Raw genomic sequence first — 16,106 nt, forward strand, 5'->3', positions numbered from 1 at the left:
CTTGAAAAAAAAAGCCATGTTTGCAGCTACAGACATTGTTAAAAGGAAAAAAGTGATCCAAAAGTTCTTTTTAAGAATCGTAGTTTTAAGAGAGTGACCCGTGGGATCTGGGACCCAAAGGTGACCTGCGATTCGAGCAAGGAAGCACTGCAGAGCCCATACCTGCTGCCCTCTGACTGAAGAAACCACAGTGCCAACTGGTGCTCAAGGGCTGGGAGCTTTAACAGCTTCTACTCGCTCCAGAGAGACAAGACAACTCAGAAGATGCAAGGTGCTTGCTGCTGCTGCTCTCCCTGATCCCAATTTACCCACAATCACCAAATGCGGTAGAGAGGATGTCCTGTAAGCATCACCTGTCAATAAAAAGCCAATGGCCAATGAGCTGAGGCAGGAAGTAGGAGGTGGGACAATAACAGGAAGAGAGAGGATTCTGGGTAATAGTGAGAGACTAAAAGGGAGACTCTGGTGGAGAACTCGGGGGAGGGGGAGGTAAACCAGCAAGTAGACGAGCTCAGGGTAGAATAAGGAGAGAGTTGAGTGAGATGCTGAGAGAGATGGGAAGGAAGCAGGTCAGGACTGAGGAGAGGTAACTAACCAGGTGGTAGACATAAAATAGTTTAAGTGGTTAAATAAGTTATGAGGCTGTCAGGGACTAAGCCAAAACTTATGGCCTAGGTATTTATTAAAAAATAATTAGTCTCACAGTCGTCATTCCGGAATCAGGATTGGGAAGGAAAAAAAATGGATTTATTTTATTACAAAGTGCCTCCTGCAAAGAGAAGGTGTCGGGGAAACAACCCAGGCAGCAAGCTGGCAGGCAGAGTATAAGGCTGTTCTCCAAGGGATGGTGTCGCTGGGATGCTCCTTCAAATGCTATCACAGGAGTGAGGACTAAGCTGAGGAAGAGGTGAGCTGGCTGAGTGATGAGCTCGGGCTACCTGAGGTGAGTCCAGGGAGAGATCATGCCAGAAAAGTCCAGGAATAAACAGATGGCACTGTCTGCGTATTCTGAGACTATTGGGTGTGAGGGAGAGAGGTCCTCAGCGGGCTCACATGTTTTCACACTTGATTCCCAGTTGGTGATGACGTTTGGAATAGTTATGGAATTCTTAAGAGGTGGTGACTTGCTAAGGGAAGTATGTCACTGAGGGCGGGCTTTGAGATTGTACAGCCTGGCTTCGCTTCCTCTTTTCTCTGTCTCTCTCTGTCCTCCACGCCCCCTCCCCCAGGTTGCCTCCTGACTGCCAGGCTGGCGTCTCATTCCTGTTGCCGTGCGTTTTCTGCCAAGATGAACCATATCTGATCTGGAACTATAAGCCAAAGTAAACCTTTTCTCCCTGCAATGGCTAATCTTGGTTGTCAACTTAACTCCATGTATAATTAACTAAAGCCCAGGCTACTGGGCACTCCTTTGAGGAATATATATATATATTGAGGTATTTGAGGGACATATATATATATATATATATATATACATATATGAGATTATATATAATATACCTCAATATATACGTATGTATGTGTACCTGAGATTATATATACATATATATATATCATACCTTGATATATATATCTGTGGTGTGTGTGTATCTGAGAATATGAATATATATATGATTGTTTGTTTATTTATTTATTTATTTATTTACGCACCAGGAAGAGGACATCAGATCCCATTACAGATGGTTGTGAACCACCATGTGGTTGCTGGGAATTGAACTCAGGTCCTCTAGAAAAGCAGTCAGTGCTCTTAACCGCTGAGCCATCTCTCCAGCCCATGAGGAATTTTCTTTGTCAGATTATTTGAGGCAAGAAGGCCCACCCTGAATCCAGGCCACATTTCTAGTGGCAGCACACATAAAGGGCACAGGAGAAGGAAACTTTGCTCTTTGCCTGCCTGCCCTTGCTCTCCTGGGCAAGCTCATCTATCTGGTTGCTACTGGTATTAAATCCAGCTTCTTTAGGTTCTCAACACAGACTGAAAGCCAGAAGCTCTCCAGACCCTCCAGGACTCCAGTACCAGATCAGAATGGCAGAGACATCCAGCCTCCTGGACTGAATGACTACCAGAGTATCAGCCCTTCCACCAAGAGAGTCATCGTGAGAGAGACCACAGCCTGTAAGTCCCATATGTGTGTGTGTGTGTGTGTGTGTGTTTGTATATATGTATGTGTATATATGTGTATGTGTGTATATACACGTCTATATATGTATATATGCATATATGTATATATGTGTATGTGTGTATATGTGTGTATATGTATATATGTATGCATGCATATATGTATATATGTATATACACATGTATATATATGTATGTATGTGTATGTGTGTATATACACGTCTATATGTATATATGCATATATGTATATATGTGTGTATGTGTGTATATGTGTGTATATGTATATATGTATGCATGCATATATGTATATATGTATATACACATGTATATATATGTATGTATATGTGTATATGTGTATATATGTATGTATATGTGCATGTATATATGTATATATGTGCATGTGTATGTACCATGTATATAAATGTATATATATGTATTTATGCATGCATGTATATGCATATATGTGTATATATCTATGTAGATATGTATGTAGATATATATGTATGTATATATGTAAGTCCCATACACACACAAACATATGTATATACATATACACACACATATATACATATATATACACATACATATATACATATACACATACACATACATATATAATATATATACACACACAGCACACACTCACGCGCGCACACACACACACACACACACACATATACACATATATACACACACTTGTAGCAGGTAAGTTGAACGCCCGAGCTGGTGGGAAAGCAGTGTCACAAACAAAGCAAGGGCAGGTTTCATCTGGGAGCCCCCATGTGTTCCTGTTCTTATAGGAAAGCAGACACTGAACATGGGAAGTCAGCATCATAGTTCCATAAAAGGAAATATCACCAATACATTCCTGGGGAGAATATGCTTAACACGAGGTTGCAGAGCACGTGTCCCAAAGGTTAAAATAATAGACAGAAACACTTTTGTGTATGTTCACCTCATGCTTCCCCCAAAAGATGGGTCAGCTAAAACCAAATGAAAAAGCACTTGAGAGTATGTTAGTATGTGAATATATTAGACAGGTCCTCCAGAGGAGAACCAGCAGATATACACTAAGTACAGGTTGGCTTACATAATACAGTCTAAAGAGTAGTTCTCAACCTTTCTAATGCAGAGACCCTATACTACATACAGCATCTTATGCTGTGGTGATCCCAACCATAAGTTTATTTTTGGGGGCTACTTTATAATTTTGCTCCAGTTGTGCATTGTAATATAAATACCTGTGTCTTCCAATGGTCGTAGTTGACCCCGTGAAAGGGTCTTTGTTTGAGAACCACTGGTCTAAGTCATCCAATAATGGCTGCCCTTATACTAGAGAGGCCAAGAACCCAGTAGGTAGAAGGGAGAAGGAAAGACAAACACCTATTAACTAGTGGGTTTGGAGGCTGAGGTGCGAAGATTGGGAAGTCCTGTCTGCTCAGCCTCCGGTGGGAGTCCCTGGGGCTGTGCCACACATAATACTGCAGATTGCATCATGACGGGACAGCGTAGGAGTGAGATCACACAGGAAGAAAGCCAGAGGCTGGGGGAGGGGCTCGTCTCACTTGGATGTATTAACTCACTGTCGTGGGAACCCATACAGATGCCACAAGAACTACGCTATTCTGCTCCTGTCCACAGGTGACCCCCTAATGGCCACACCACCGTCAATTCAACCCCAGTTCAGTTTTTCGTTTGTTTGTTGTGTGGCTGCTTGCCTTTGTTTGTCCGGGAAAGGGCTGTGAGCTAGGCGAGCGAGTGCCTTACCAGTAAGCTACATCCGTACCTCTGTAGATCTAAGGCTTGCCTGCTAATCATTCCACCTCTTCCTTCTGAATGCCGAGATGACAAGTGTGCGCTAACACCACAGCTCCTAACACGGCTACATTAGGGACCAAACTTCCCTACATAAGTGCCCTCGGAGGACTAGCCCCATCCAAACCATAACTGGAACGTGTTAGAATGTGTTGCATGGTACAGGAGCCCAGAAAGAAAGTAGAGTATTTTATTGATTGATGCTGGTTTGTTTAGATTACTGGACTATGAGACTGAAAAAGCTAATAGGCTACGGAAGGACTAGAAAGAAAACAACTTTTACAGTGGAAACAAACAGAAGTTTAGAGAGCAGAGAATTATGTGAGTGAAAGGCTTTTGTTTTGGGTAGAGGGGGCACTTTATCTGCTTCATCCAGCAGCCCGGGATGCATCTGGCACTGGGTAGTCTTTCTTCCCAGCTTCTTCTCCTGGCCCGCTTGCGTCTGATGCAGACTCTGCTCTCCCTGGGCTTCCTGGTTTGGCAGCTTCCAATCAGCCCTGTGGGTTTAATTAGCACTTCGATGCACACAGTTCCCAAAGCGGCGGTCTCCAGAGGTGACCTCTCTCTCTCTCCAGTCACATTCCTCATACCTAATTCCCTGTTAGCACCCTGCCATGCTATATTAAAAATAGAACCCATGAGCGTCTCCTCGTTCCCATCTCTGTTCGTATTCGTGATACCACTGCCACTCCCAAGCTGTGTAATCTTGGGTCAGACCCTCCCTTGTCTCTTTTCATTCAGTCAGTTAGTCAAACCTGATTCTGCTTTACGTGTGTCTGTCTTCTCTTCAGGCCCAACCCCCCCCCCGACACACACACGCACGCACGCACACACACACACACACACACACACACACACACACACACATGCACGCACGCACGCACCATTCTATCTAGGTTACAACAGTAGTCTTTCAGTTTTTCACTTGAATCGTGTTTTGGTTTGGCCATTCGACACCCCCATTTGGTTCGTGTGTTTGAACATCGGGTTACAGCTGGCAGCTGGCTTGGAAGGTTTTGGAACCTTTAGAAGGTGGAGCCTCACGGGAGGAAGTGATCCCTGGGGTGGCAGGCCTTCTGGGCAGCAGTCTGGCCCTGGTTCTAGTCAGTGTTTTTGTCTCTACTTCCTAACAGCTGGGATCATGTGAGCAGCAGCCGGCGTACTCTCTCACACAGCAAACAACAATAACAAACCCTTCTTCATTCTTTAGGTTGTTTCCGTCAGGTGTCCTGGGAGGGATGAGGAAAATGGCTGATAAGGTTCCCTTTCCAGGAAAAAAAAAAAAAAAAAAAACAGACAGAGCTCACTCAGCACCACCGAAAGGTCCTGGAAGCAAATTCACTCTTTCAGTGCAACAGTGATCTGTGGCACGTGAATCTGGAACGAATGAGACAAGATCCTTACTCTGCAGCGAGTAGTGACAGACGGTGAGGAGTCACCCAAGTAAATACGGCTGACGCGTGCATAGTGGAGCCTGCATTCCCACCACTCAGGCAGAGGATGGCTACTAAGACAGGGTGATGAAAGTTTGTGAGACCAGCCTAGGCTGCATAGCAAGACCTGTCTCGGAAAATATATAAATAAATACACATCTTGAGAGAGAACTCACCTTTGGTGATGGCTTTGACAGGATGACACTTTCAACTTTGGGTAGAGTAGTAAAGAGTTTTTGTTTTTTTTTTTAAGTAATGATAGTAAGCTGAGAGCTGACTGAGCTAAGACTTGCTTCTTACAGTTAGAAAAAACAATTGAGAAGAGTTAGAAAGTGGAAGAGAAATAGGCAGGGACAGCCTGAGAGTCAGCCTTGAAGGAGTCTGGAGAGATCAGTTTGAGGCCTAGGGAAGTGGCTAACTCGGCGGTGTTTGCTGTGCGAGCCCAAGGACCAGAGTTCGGATCCCACCCATTACAGGCATAGAAGCCTGGTGTCACCACACTCATCTGTAACTCTGGGACTTGGGGAATAGACACAGGTGGATCCCATGGGCTTTCTGGTCAACCAGTAGAGGCAAGCATCAAGCTACTGGTTTAATGAGAGATCCTAGTCTCGAAAGGAAATGCTGTGCTGTTGAGATAGCTCAGGAGATGAAACACTTGCTGCACCAAATAGGAGTGCTAGAGTTTGAGTCCCGAAGAAACCGTGAAAAGCCAGATGAGGTAATGCCCATCTAGAACCTTAGCACTCCTGTGGGGGGATGAGAAGGGGATACAAGTGAACCCTTGGAAGCTCACGGGCCAGCTAACTTGACATGTGTAGTAGTGAGCAAAAGACCCTGTCTCAAACAAGGGGGAAAGTGAAGACTGATGCCTGCATTCTACATGTGCACATCCATTCCACATTCACACACACACCTGTTCTCACACACAAGAATATGCACACATCCGTCATACACAGCAACACATTTTAAGAGAGTGATACACCTGACACCGACCCCCGACCACCAGATGTACACGTATAGGCGAGGGGCACACACACAGATCAAAGGAAGTGATCAGGTAGGATCCAGTTTTGGTTCTCAAAATATTTCTATAGAAACAGTAAGGACAATGACTTATAGGATTCTGGGATATAAAGAACAAGCAAGTTGAGTCTTAGGAGCCCCTGAGGTTGTTCAAACAAGAGATGATGGTGGTGTGGACTAGAGAGACACCAGCAAAAATGTAGAGAAGTGGTTTGGGATGTAGAAACGAGACAGATTTGCTGTGGGGTGGGACAGAAATCATGGATGCTTCCATGGTTTGGTCCTCAGCAACCATGTAATCAGTGCTTATTAACTGAGGTGGCAAATACTAAGTAAGGTTCTGAGCTTACAAGGCAGTGCCAGGAGTGTGTCAAGTTTGAGGTGTCTACTGGAGTTTTATGCTCGGATGACATTTTGAGCAGGGTTTTTTTTTAACTTTTTTCTTTTCTTTTTTTTTTTTTTTGGAGCTGGGGACCAAACCCAGGGCCTTGTGCTTGCTAGGCAAACGCTCTACCACTGAGCTAAATTCCCAACCCCTTTTTTAAACTTTTGAATTTTCAAATTCTCACTTTGAAAGTTTCCAAATGTACCCCAAAGAAGAGCTGTTAATAGGATCCTACCTGCCCACCACCAAGCTTCAGTAATTCTTAGTATTTGACAATCATGTTTTCTCTCTGTTCCCACATATAAGTCGTACCAACCTACCATCTCATCCCACCGTGCTGGCAACTTCTTAATATTGTAACATTTTTTCCATAAGTTGTTAGGGATTGGTTCTAATGTTTTTTCTCAATTCGGCTCCCAAAGTCCTATGGGAAACTGCATGTCCAGACACTGAGGGTTCCTGTCCCCACTTGGTTTTTGATTAATCCATAAAGAGCCAATGGCTGCACAGGGAGAAAGAGGTGATACTTTTAGGATTCCCAGACAAGAAATGTAAGGGAGAAGAAGAGGGATTCTGCCTCTTCACGAGGGGGACAGAGAATGCACAATGCCATGACGGGGAAGCAGAGAGAGCAGAAATAAGAACCCTCCTACATGTAAGAACCAGGGAAAGTGGCCCTAGGGGCTACTCCCATGATTAGGTCTGGGGTAGCAGCGATGAAATAATAGGTTTTTAAAAGGTGTTAACTAAGGAATACCAGAGGGGAGAATATGCTAGCCCCAGTGAGGTTTGGAAGTGCCTAGTCAAGGCATATCAAAATTAAGCTGACGCGTGTGTCTTTCATTCACAAATCCAAACAACTCTAGCGGGTGCATAGAAATGTGATCACCAGCCAGGAGGGAGCTCAAAGCAGATTAACTATCCCCCACTACAACAAGTATCATGTCTCTGATAAGGTTTCCCTTACATTATATAGTCATAAAAACATTACTAAACATGGTAAGAATACCAGTTTCTCCACAGCATTCACTAGCCACAATTTTGATGTTTCCAGATGTTAAAATAGACAGCACAAATAAACCCCTTTACACGCTGCAAAGTGATTTTGATAAGAGTGCCAAGACTATTCAGTGGGGAAAAGACAGTCTTCTGCCCCTGCTACTGGCAGACCATGAACCCTGGGGCATCCCAGGTAGGAACCCCCACCATGCTGTAAATCTGCACCTGTTGCCTGAGGAACACACGTACTGAACGCCTCCCACAGAAAGTGCCATCCATCCAACTGCAACCTGCCCTTAACAATGGTTGGTTAGTATAAAGATCCACAAATGGTCAGTGTGCGGAGAGTAAGAGGCCTCAGAGTACTCGGCCCAGACAGGACGTCCCTATCACACCTCTCCCCTCAAGGCTCAGGGGCCTTTGAAGAAGAGAGGCATGGAAAAAATTATTTAAGAACCAGAGGTGATGGATGACCTCAAGGAAACAGTGTGTTCTTGGCACAGCAGTAGTACAGTTGCAATTAGATCTGTGGTAATGGCGTGCTCAAGAGCCATGCAAGCTCAAGGCCAACAAAACCCCAGCACCAGGGCATGCAGGGTAAAAATGTAGTCCCTCCCTTAGTTTAGGATCTATTAGCCTTTAGTTGCTGCTAGGAAGGGGAGAGGCAGTTTCCTTAATGGTGTGAACTCTATATTACACTACCACACTCCATGATAGATTGTACAGCCCAAGAGTTGTTGGCCAACACAAACTGACCTGACGGTTTAAAGAAATAGAAAACATGAAGTTAGGTAGGGAGACGGGAGGTCAATCTAGTAGCAGCTGGGGGGTGGGGGTGGGGAATGACTATGATCAGAATACATTGTGAAATTCTCAAATAACAAAAGTATCTTGAAGAAATCAGTGCTCTCATAGTGTGCTGACTAGTTTTTATGTCAACTCAACACAGCCTGGAGTTATTTAAGAGAAGAAACTCAATTGGGATAATGCCCCCACCACACTGGCTGGGAGGCAAGCCTGTGGGGCATATTTTTAATTGACTGGTGTTTGTGGTCTCAACCCATTATAGGTGGTGCCATCCGTGAGCCCGAGGCTCCTTATGGTATGAGAAATCAGACTGAGCAAGCCATGGAGAGCAATCCAGTAAGTAGCACTCCTCCATGGCCTCAGTTTCAGTTCCTGTCTCCGGGTTCCTGCCCTACTTGAGTTCCCACCCAGACTTGCTTCCCCGTTATCTTCTGTTACCTAGAAGTATGAAATGAAATGAGCCCTTTCTCCCCATCGCTTTTGGTCATGCTATTTTATCACGGCAATAAAAACCCTAACTGGGATATAAACCAAGGGAGTGAAAAACTTGTATAATGAAAACTTTAAGACACTGAAATCAACAACAACAAAAAAAAAAAAAAGGAAAGGAAACAAGACAACTCCTGAAGGTGGAAACCCCTTCCATAGTCACTCATGTGTTGGCAAGATGAATATTGTGAAAACGCCCATCCAATCACAGGTAGTCTCAGTGACAAAATGATCCTCATTATAGTTCTAGTGCATTTCCTCGTATGAATTTGAATAATAATCTTAAATTTCATATGGAAACACAAAGGCCCAGGATAGCCAAAACATCTTAAATAATAAAAACACTGCCAGAGGTATTACCATATGAGATTTCAAGTTATTCTAGCAGAACTACAGCAGTGAAAACAATAGGATAGTGGCATAAATCAATACACCCTTATACAATGAAATAGAATTGAGTATGTAAATGGAAACCCACAGGCCTACCGCCATCTGATTTTTGACAAAGAGACTAAAACTACCCATTGGGGAAACGATAGACTCATCAGCAACTGGTGCTGGGCAAACCGGAAGCTCCGTTAGAAGAAAGTAGATCCTTATAGATCACCCCACACAAAACTCAACCCCAACTAGATGGTGGACCCCGAGCCTTCCCTGTGAGAAGTCAGGGAGTACACTTCAACTTTCAGGCACGGGAAATGACTTTCTGAGCAGGAATAACTAAGTTTTTCAAACCTAATTTTTTTATAGCCCTCCCTCCCCAAAACCTAATTTTTTCAATGATGATTCTTAAACACTTTAACCTCCCTTTTAGCCCACCGCCCGCCAGAGGTAGTGGGAAAGAAAGGATACAGGGGAAGCGGACCTGTTTAGAAAGGTTCTCTGAAGCAACTCCAGTCTGTGTTGTCTGGAAATCAGCAGTTCAATTCACAGGTCATCTGGCGGCAGCAGCTCGATCCTTTGCAAGCACTTCACTGATAACACCAGCAGTTCAGCTCAGCAGAATCCAGTTAGCAACAGCAGTGACAACCTAGCAGAGACAGCCAGGCCTCAGCCTCTGCTCAAGTTAGCACGAAGGACCCAGAGGAATGCCAGACATTCTCAGCTGTGCCTCTCTCAGGGAAGCAAAGATCAGTGAAGACAAGAGACCAACAAGCATTGCACGGCTAGCTATACCAGCAAGCCAAGCAATCATCACGGGTCCTCCATGTGTCTTTCCTCGGCACATGAGTCTGTCTCAGCTGACATCACTCTGCCAAACAACCTAAGACCACGGAAGCAGCAAGAAACTGCAGCACGCCACCAGAAGTTATGGAGTCCAAACAAATGCAGCTCAACTATACAATGTAAGGCGAACCAATACGTGCGCGTCATTAGCGAAGAATCCTTCATCACGTGTCCTTTCATGTGCTTGCTTTAGCAGAGCATCCTTTCACCTGTGTCTGCTTTAGTGAGACATCCCTTCATGAGTCTACTTTAGCCTGTCACTGGTTTCCACTTCAGGAAAACACTCCTTCACGTGTTTGCCCAAGTAAAACGCCTTCCAACACAACTGACTTGCCAAAGAGCCCTTAAGTGTCCACTTCAAACAGGACCCCAGTAGGATAGACATTAGGACCAATAATTGGTAAAAAGGGATCAATGGAACTAAAAAGTGTCTATATAGCAAAACACACCACTCTATGAGTGACGAGACAGCCTATAAGAAAAAAACTTTACCGGCTATACATCCGGCTGGGGGTTAATGTCTAAAATGTACAAAGAACTAAAACAAGACAAAAAGCCAAAACCCAATGCAATTTAAGTCTGGAATGTGGAACTAAGCAGAGGGTTTTTAAAAGGAGAAATACAAATTGCCGAGAAATAATTTTTAAAATCTTCAAGATCAATCACATCGGGGGGAAATGAAAATAATACCACTTTGAGATTTCATTTAACCCCAGTCAAAGATAACTCAAAAATTTTCAAAAAAGTCAATAAACGGTGGTATAGATTTGGGGGAAGGGGGGTACTTATTCACAGGTGGGGCTATAAACTGGTGTAGCTACATGGAAATCAGTGTGGGGATTCCTCAAAAGCCTAGAAATGATAGGTCTACCATATGGCCCAGCTATGCCAACCTTGGCATATACCCAACGGATACCCCATCACACAGATGCTTACGTATCCATGTTCATAGCTGCTCTTCATGGTAGCCAGAGAGTGGGAGCAGCCTCTGTGCCCGTTAACTGATGGATGGATGTGTGAGCATGGTATAGTCATACAATGGAATATCATCCTGCTGTTAAGAAGAATGAAATTTGCAGTTAAATGGATGGAACTGAAACCCTCCAACTCATCCTCTCTCTCTCTCTCTCTCTCTCTCTCTCTCTCTCTCTCTCTCTCAAGAAAAGGCAAATAAAAAAGACAAAACTAACAAAAAGCAAAAACAAAAAACTGAGAAAGAATATAAGTAACATGTGAGACACAGACTCAGAGAGAGAGAGAGAGCGCGCGCATAAAAACTCAAAATCATTAACTATGGTATAGCAAAAGACCAGTAGTAAGGTATTTAAAAAGAACAAACAGCAGGGACAACAAGGACAATAAACAGTAAGAGGCAAAAGATCTCCAAAAATCCCTCTGAGTGCCTTTTGTGTTAACCATCTAGTGCTGGGCGTGGGGCCTGTCCTTAAGTGGGGTTCTTAGACTCAGCGAGACTCCATTGGAGGAACTAATTTTTCCTTTGTGAGCAGTTGTTAACTAGAAGTAGCTTCTTGGTTGGGGATGGGAGCCAAGCCTGCTTCCCATCTCAGCACTGGGACCCCATCCTGTTTGGACCTGTGTGGCCCTGTGCATGCTGTCACAGTGCCTGTGAGTTCGTGTGTGTCAGCCCTGTTGCGTCTGGTAGACACAATTTCCTTGGTATCATCTTTCTTCTCTGGCTCTTACAATCTTTCCAACTCCTCTTCTGCGTAGTCCCCTGAGCCCTGAGGGGAGGGGTTTCATGAAGACATCCCATTTAGGACCGAGTGTTTCAAGGTCTCTCACTCCCTGCACACTGTCCAGCTGTCTGTCTCTGTATCCGTTCCCATCTCTTGATGACGACTGAGTAAGACGCTGAACTTATGTATTGCAGGATGTTGTTAGGACTCATCCTCTTGCTGTCTTCCTTTAGCAGAACAATCGAATTTGGTTTTCCCCCAGGTCTGTAGCCTAATTAGCTTCAGAGTCCTGGCCACCTGAGCTGTGTCAGGCATGGGTTTTATCTCCTGGAGCAAACCTCAGATCCAGTCAGAGAATGGTTGGTTACTGTCACAAAGTCTGTGTCACTATCACACCAGCATATCATGGAGACAGGTCGCCACAGTAGACAGCAGGGTTGTAGCTGGGTTGGTGCTTACCTGTCCCCTCTGGTAGCATACTGAGTACCATCCAGTACCATGAACGCTAGTCACCAGGAGTGAAGGCTCTAGTTAGGCACCAGCTTAACTTCTTCATGGTCAATGAGATATGTAAGATTTGGCTTCAGCCTTGCCAGCTTGTGAGTAACCAATAACCTTGTCAAAAGCCTAAATTGTTTGGAGGTTTCACTGGGGCCCCTTTGGCCAACAATTCCATCGGTTCTTGGCACTGGAGGTTTTACTTGGTGGCAGAGATTACCAGTAGGGGCTTGTCTCTCCTGTTATTTTGTGACACCATTTAGATTTCTTTCATATATGTATTTTAATGGGGCTAATATGTGGTTATTCATATAGTTGCGTACCCATCAAGGATTAAAAACTAACTTCCACATATAAAAGAATACGCACCATATCTATCTTTTTGGGTCTTCGTGACTTAACTCAGGATGATTTTTTTTCTAGTTCCACCAATTTCCCTGACTTAGGTCAGGTGTGGCCACTGGGGATCCCAGGAAGAGAGTCTGAAGTTGAATTCTTGTCTAGCACCATTACCCAAAACTATTAAAATAACTTAATAACTATATGTAGGGATAGTGCTTATATGCACTGCGTGAAGATGCATCTCTGTCATTTCTTACCTGTCTAAGGATCTTTCCGATTGGTCAAAATAAAAAACCTATGGCCTATAGGAGAGGGTAGAATAGAAGGTGGGACATCTGGCAGACAGAGAGAGAGGAACTCTGTGAAAGGGTCAGGGGTGAGAGGATTTACCACTTAGATGTGAAGGAAGTCACACGTGTGAAACTGAGGAGCGGTAACCAGCCACGTGGCGGAAATTAGATTAGTATAAATGGGATAGCTGGGTTACAATCAAGTGGGAACAAGCCTAGCATATGGCCTAGGCGTTCACCAAGAATTATAACAAGCCTCCAAGTCATTATTTGGGAACTGGAGTGTGCACAGAAAGACCAAACGGTTACAGCTACACTGTAAAATGTTGGAATGACAACCTAACTTTGGCATTTTAGATTTTCTAAAACAGACCAGTTGGACTCCAGGATAACTTTTAGTTTTCTGGATAGGACTATTATCAACAGAGTTGCCAATTACATATTTTATAAGGACCCAAGGCCCATAACCATATACTGAACCCCTAAACTCAACAATGAAAACAAACTTGGTTTTGAAATGGGAAAAGGACTCGAATAGACATTTTCCCAAAGAAAATATGCAAAAGGCTAATAAGCAAATTACTATGTGATCAATATCACTGATTAAAACTACGTAAGATTCCACTTCCGTTAGGATAAGTTATCAAAACAGAAAGGGGAAAACTGATGGGATTACGGAGAAATGGAAATATTTGCACATGGCTGGAAAGAACTTAGATCAGGACTGACACTGGAAGACAAGATGGCAAATCCTTCAAAAGTCGAACGCAGAGCTGCCCTGTGACCCAGCACCCTCTCCTCCCTGTTCATGTCCAAATGAACCGGAAGCCGAGAGTTGGACAGATGCCTGCTTACCTGTATTTACAGAAGTGAGAAAGAAGAAGTCAGGTACCTATAGATAAATTGATGAGTAAATCAAATGCAGTGTGATCATACAAAAGGATTATCGGGCAAGCTGTAATAAAAAAGGAGCGCAAGCCTGGATGGCCTGCGTGCACACGGACAGAGCTATGCAAATGAGAAGTCAGCCAATCGTAGGGAAGAAGGAAGTGTGGGCGTGTGGGAAGAGCTCAGGAAGAAAAGCAGTGGTTCTCAGGGGCTGGCGACTTACAGTCCAGAGGGTACAGAGTTTCAATCTGGGAGGTGTTACTGCTAATCTAAAAGTGGCAGTGTTTTTCTCTAACCCAACTGGCTCCCGAATAATTGAGACAGACTCAAGAGAGATTTCTTTCACACGCTTTAAGACTCAGTAACTGAGCAGATATTAATCTATTCCAATCCTCTAGGCTAATCTGGCTACTTCCCAGCCAAACCCCCGAGATACTTGCATTTTAGTATTGATCTGGCACTCTCTGCTTCACCTGTGTTCTCCTGGTGGCTCCTGGACCCTCACTCTATTGACCAATCAGAGAATAATCAGGGAACAATGTTTACGCGGCATTGCGAGAGGAGATTCTTAGAACGAGTCTTCCCATGCCATGTCTGGACTACAACCAGATACGGGGGCAGGCACAGAAATCAGCATTTGAATCACACAATACAGGGATAATCTTTACACAGTGCGCAATAACATTTTGCCAGCAGGGAAGATAAAAGAAGAGTTCTGAACTGGCTCGTTACGGTGATTGCACAACAATGTGTTTGTCACCACTGATGTGACCACACAACTAAGAGTCAATAGCGTGGTAACTTTAATGGTGTATTTTATACTACACCTCTGTATACGTTGATGATGAAAATCTGCTTGCATCATAAATGCCTTTAATTGGTTTGCTAGAGTAGGGATCCAAACAAACCCTACACATTGTGCTTCACTAATTGGTCTCTTAAGTCTACTAATTGATAATTCCCATTACCCACGTATCTTACCATGCCTTTGATTGTTAAGGAAACTAAGTCGCTGGTAAATTCACCTCATTTGAGTTGGCCAATTGCCTTCTGGTAGTGTCTTTCAGTGTGTTCTATTTTGTGTGTTTGGCAACTATAGATGTCAAGTTTCTGTGTGTGTGTGTGTGTGTGTGTGTGTGTGTGTGTGTGTGTGTGTGTGTGTGTGTGTTGGGACTTGGTTTGGTTTGTGAGACAAGGCTGGTTCGTACTCAAGGAGTTCTACCTGCCTCTGCCTCCCAGTGATACCACACCCAGAGAGGACTGGTTTCATCCGGATGTTTGTGGGAAGTGATTCTGGGCACTTGCTATCACGTCTCTTCAGAAAGCATTAGCATCCGGTTGCCACCCCTTCTGGTTAAGATTACTGAGTGTGGCTGCCTGAGCCACGGCCTCCATCCACCCTTCATCCAGTGACTCCTGCAGACTAGAGATCTACAACTCCATTATGGCTTCCAGTTTGGTTGGTCAGTTTGTTTCTAACTCTAGTATTCTTGGCACCCTCAGTCAAAAATTCTTCTGTACAGATTAACCTTTCCACCAAACGCACCGTGGCAGGTTTGCTCATGAAATCGGAAAATGGGCTTTGTCCTTCTTCTCATTAGCTTTCAAAACACGGAAATGCTATCTAGCAGTTTTCAAGGGTTGCCAATTAATGTTTGTCTCCCTATGAGACTGAGCTTTTAATATTTATTTTTAGAATCCAGTGTCTGCGGATCCACAGCTCCGTGGGTAAAAGCACTGACTGCTCTTGCAGAGGCCCGGGATTCATTCACAGCACCCAGTTCCAGAGGATCCTCACCCTCTTCTGACCCCCACGGGCACCAGACACACAGGCAGTGCAGATGCACACAGAGAAAAACATACACATAAAGTAAAAATAAATAAATCTTCGAAATCTTATGTGTGATATGTATGTGCATGAGAGATACATGTGTTATATATGTATGTCTTTGTAGCATGGGGAGAATAAAGGACAACCCCAATTACTGGTTTTCAACTTCCTTATTTCAAGCAGGGTCTCTTGTGTCTCCACTGTGTACACCAGGATAGCTGTCCCAAAAGCTTCTATAGATTGGTCCATCTCTGTCTCCT

At 44.1% G+C, this 16,106-nt stretch overlaps 2 long non-coding RNA genes across 3 annotated transcripts in view; one reads left to right on the forward strand and one right to left on the reverse strand.

Moving 5' to 3' along the window:
- Positions 1–1,547: 1,547 nt before the first annotated feature.
- Positions 1,548–15,997, forward strand: Eif3i-ps2 (eukaryotic translation initiation factor 3, subunit I, pseudogene 2). Its single transcript, XR_010053058.1, has 3 exons — positions 1,548–2,116; positions 8,847–8,920; positions 15,712–15,997. It is a non-coding gene; the product is annotated as a eukaryotic translation initiation factor 3, subunit I, pseudogene 2 (long non-coding RNA).
- Positions 4,846–16,106, reverse strand: part of LOC120093717 (uncharacterized) — a 79,596-nt gene continuing 68,335 nt past the window's right edge. For both annotated transcript variants that reach the window (XR_010053056.1, XR_010053057.1), the window contains 3 exons: positions 11,237–11,354; positions 9,939–10,103; positions 4,846–5,163 (listed from right to left, as the gene is read on the reverse strand). This is a non-coding gene — a long non-coding RNA (uncharacterized LOC120093717). The remainder of the gene's footprint in view (positions 5,164–9,938; positions 10,104–11,236; positions 11,355–16,106) is intronic.

This window comes from Rattus norvegicus, chromosome 7 (genome assembly GCF_036323735.1).
Source record: "Rattus norvegicus strain BN/NHsdMcwi chromosome 7, GRCr8, whole genome shotgun sequence".
In the NCBI taxonomy this organism is placed as follows: Eukaryota; Metazoa; Chordata; class Mammalia; order Rodentia; family Muridae; genus Rattus; species Rattus norvegicus.